This window comes from Galendromus occidentalis, unplaced genomic scaffold (assembly GCF_000255335.2).
Source record: "Galendromus occidentalis unplaced genomic scaffold, Mocc_1.1 scf7180000077464, whole genome shotgun sequence".
Classification (NCBI taxonomy): domain Eukaryota; kingdom Metazoa; phylum Arthropoda; class Arachnida; order Mesostigmata; family Phytoseiidae; genus Galendromus; species Galendromus occidentalis.
The window spans coordinates 1-4,135 of record NW_003805452.1 but is presented as its reverse complement, the minus strand read 5'-3'; the positions used below and the strand labels follow the sequence as shown (position 1 = coordinate 4,135).

At 48.2% G+C, this 4,135-nt stretch overlaps 1 pseudogene; it reads left to right on the top strand.

Annotated features, from left to right (window-relative positions):
• Window positions 1–3,770, top strand: LOC100902314 (uncharacterized protein K02A2.6-like; annotated as a pseudogene).
• The last annotated feature ends 365 nt before the right edge of the window (window positions 3,771–4,135 follow it).

The window sequence follows — 4,135 nt, the reverse complement described above, 5'->3', positions numbered from 1 at the left end:
ATGCCTACCGGAAACTCATGGACAGAGTGCAACCCGAGAGGAAGCCAAAAAGATCTCAGTTTCGTGGAAATCGTTGAAGTTCTCCGAAAGGTCTACGAACCATTGAAAAACAAATGGTCTTCTCGCAGCGCATTCAGGAAGGTCCGTCAGTCGGCAGGTGAATCCCTAAGCACTTTCGAAAATCGGCTTCGTCACGCCGCAGCCGATTGTCATTTCTCAGCGGACCAACTCCAGGAGAGATTGATAGAACAATTCACTGAAGGTCTTGAAGACAAGCAAATCATGCAGAAAATTCTCATGAAAGAAGGAGATTTCACCAAGTTGGCAGAAGTTTCCCTGCTAGCTAACACGTTCCTGTCGATCAGGAAAGCAACGAGCGCAATCCACGACAATGGATCTGCGCAACAAGACGTGAATAAAATCTCGACTCGTGGATTCCGGAAGAAAACGTATCAAAAACCCCTGAGAAAGAACTCTGAATACCCTGCAAGCTCAAATCAACCGGGGTGCTACAGATGCGAGACAAAGGTCATTCGGCGAAAACTTGCCGATACCAAGGTGTGAAGTGCGCTGGGTGCGGACTAGTCGGTCACCTGAAAAAAGCGTGCCGACGGACCACTCTCTCGAATCAAAACTATCTCGAGGAGGTCCCATTTCGCTATGTCAACTCGAAGGACCCAATTCGAGTTGAAGTGGATATTGAGCAACACGCACTTCAAATGGAGATCGACACAGGGAGTGGGATTTCCACGATGCCCCTTAAGACATTCAGAAGAATCGCTCCCCAACATGAACTTCACGAGAATAATATTCAACTACGAAGCGCGACTGGAGAAATATTCCAACCGCATTCCTTTGCCAACGTCAGCGTCGTCTACGGAGACCAGGAAAAATCACTACGACTATATCTCATGGAGAATGACAAATTCCCTGAGTTGATAGGTCGCGACTGGCTCCGTGAACTCCCATTGCATTGGTCTAAACTGCTGACAGGCGAAAATAAGGTACATCATCTGAACGCTTCAAATCAAAATAGCAGCTACGGAGCCTCAGATACGGAGGACTTCAAAAGCAAAGCCCGGAAATTACTCGGGAAGTACGAGAATCTTACGAAACCGGGCATAGGATGTATCCCGAATAGCGAGGCGAGACTGGAACTGACATCGGAGGATCCAGCGCCATATACCTCAGGCGCTCATCAACCGGCTGAAGCCTTGATCGAAAAACCAACAAGGAGCTCGACTTCCTAGAGGAATACGGAGTAATCACCAAAGTGAACACAAGCGAATGGAGCCATCCGATGTGTGTCGTTCCCAGAGCGAAAGGCAAGAAGGTCAGGATCTGTGGGAACTTCAAAGCAGGAATAAATCGTCACATAAAGATAGACTCCCATCCTCTCAAGAACATCAGACATGCGCTCGATAACATTGGGAATGGGAAAACTTTCTCCAAGCTTGACGTATTCTCTGCGTTCCTCCACCTGCCTGTTCGTGAAAAGGATCGGAAGTACTTGATTGTGAACACTCACAGAGGCTTATACCAGTTCAACAGAATGGCGAACGGCCTGTCCAATGCCCCAGCGATCTGGCAGAGGTTCATCGAGGGTGTTCTCGCAGACATTCCAGGTTGCGAGTGCGTAATGGACGACATTCTGGTTACTGGAGCCACGAACGAGGAGCATCTACGGAGGCTTGACACAGTAGTTCTCTCGTCTCAACGAGCACGACATTCGCCTGAATTCAGAAAAATGTGTCTTCTTCGAAGAATCGGTGACATACTGCGGGTTCCTCATCAAAAATCAAGAAATACATAAATGCGACGATAAAGTCAAAGCGATCCGCGAAACGCCGTCACCCAAGAACGCATCCGACTTGCGATCATTCCTCGGCATCATTCAATTCTACTCAGGATTCGCAGCACGTTTAGCTGATTTGGCACACCCTTTGTACTCGTTGCTGAAATCAAACGCTAAATTCCTGTGGGATTCGAGTATGGAGAAATCATTCCAAGCCGTAAAGGAAGAACTTTGCTCGCCGAGGGTGTTGGTACCCTTCGATCCGAAGCGACCACTGTTACTCGCCACCGATGCTTCACCGTTCGGAATTTCAGCTGTCTTGTCCCACCGCTATCCGGATAAATCAGAGCGCCCGATCGCGTATTATTCCCGGGTTCTAACAGACACCGAGAAAAAATACAGCCAGATTGACAAAGAAGCGCTCGGAATCAAGACGGGCGTCGAAAGATTTTTCTATTACCTGTTCGGGCGACGATTCGAGTTGATAACCGACTCCAGACCACTCGTGCAGATATTCCATCCTTCAAGAAACCTGCCTCCGCTGTCAGCAACCCGTATGCAACATTATTCGATCTACCTATTGGCCTTCAACTTCGACATCGTGTACAGAAAATCAGAGAAGCATGGGAATGCAGACGCATTGTCCCGACTGCCAGCAAGAAGTGAACGACTACAGGAGATGGACGCTTCGGATTGTTTCATCGTAAACCTAATCTCCGAAACCCCGTTACGTTTCGAAGAAATAGTGCAGGAAACGAAAAGTGATCCAGAATTGAAACCACTCTTGAAGTTCTTCAGAGAGCCAAGGAGTTGCAAGGATGCCCCGAGATTCTTTGGCTTAGACGCGTGCGAGTTCAGTCTCCATCAGGACTCAGCATTACTCAGAGGCCATCGTATCGTCATACCGAAAAACTGCCGAGAGCAGGTGCTCACGGAGTTGCATGAGGGACACTACGGAGAACGCAAAATGACGGAACTCGCCCGTCGCTTCGTCTGGTGGCCAAATATATCCCATGACATAAAGGCGCTATCCCGATCGTGTCCCGCCTGCTTGGCATGTGCTCGAAATCCACCAAAAGAAGTCATACATAGCTGGAAACCGTGCAAATTTCCCTTCGAGAGAATTCATCTGGATTATGCCGGCCCGATCCAAGGGAAATACATCTTACTAATTGTGGACGCGTTCAGCAAGTGGTTAGAAGCATTCATAAGCAACGACAAAACGTCAAGTACGACTCTCAAACATCTCAAGGATACGATTGCTCGTTTTGGGATCCCATCCGTAATCGTAACGGATAATGACCCAACCTTCGTATCCGAACAGATGAAGAGATTCTGCGCCACAAACGGAATTCGGAAAATGACTTCACCGCCATTTCACCCCGCATCAAACGGCCAAGTGGAACGCTACGTGGGCACCATGAAAACAGCTCTCAAGAAATTTTCGCTCGAAAAACAGGATCTGGCCGATAGTTTAGCTAGATTTCTGTTTAGACAGCGAATGGTTTCAAGCTCCTCAGGAGAAAGCCCCGCTTCCATCATGCTCGGTCGAGAACTGCGCTCGAGACTTGACCTCTTACGCGAACCATCGTTGCCTAAACCGATCGACGAGACAGAATCGAAATTCGCCATCGGCGAACCAGTCAGCGTTAGAGACTACAGGTCTCGTCATCAGAAATGGACCTCGGGTCGATAGAAGAGGAACTGCGGCTCTAGAATCTGCGAAGTGTCGGTCCCAAGCGGTACATGGAGAAGACACTACGAGCAGATTCGAAAACGCACCGACAAAAACTCAGACACAAGTCATGAACTCGACTGCTTGATCGACTGTGAAATTAACATCCCGAAAGAAACCACAGGTCCCGAAGTTCCAGAAATCGAAGGAACACCATCAGAATCTCATGCAAGCAGAGACCAGCAAGCAACAAACCAAGAGGAACAACATCCTTCGGAAGAGTCAAACGACGACTCCCCGGTGGGGGAAGAGGAACCACTAACAAACGAGAGTGCCCCCCAGAAGAACCAACAGAAGACTACCGTCAGAGAATCTTCGAGACGAAACAAAGGAGTACCTCCGAAACGCTACGGAGACGAAGATGAAAGTAATTGTGGAAGCATGTAAATAATGTTATAATATAATTGGAAATTGTGATATTCATCGACACCAATTTCAAATGAGGGGAAACTGTTAGGTAGGTCTGCTCATTGAATCAGACCGCTACAAGCAGACGGTCTATCAAGCCTGCCAAATAAACATGACAGCGAAACCAGTCGTGGTTTACCGCCGGTCTCGAACACACCTCCGATCGATTGCTTCACCCAAATTCCGAGTAGTATAAC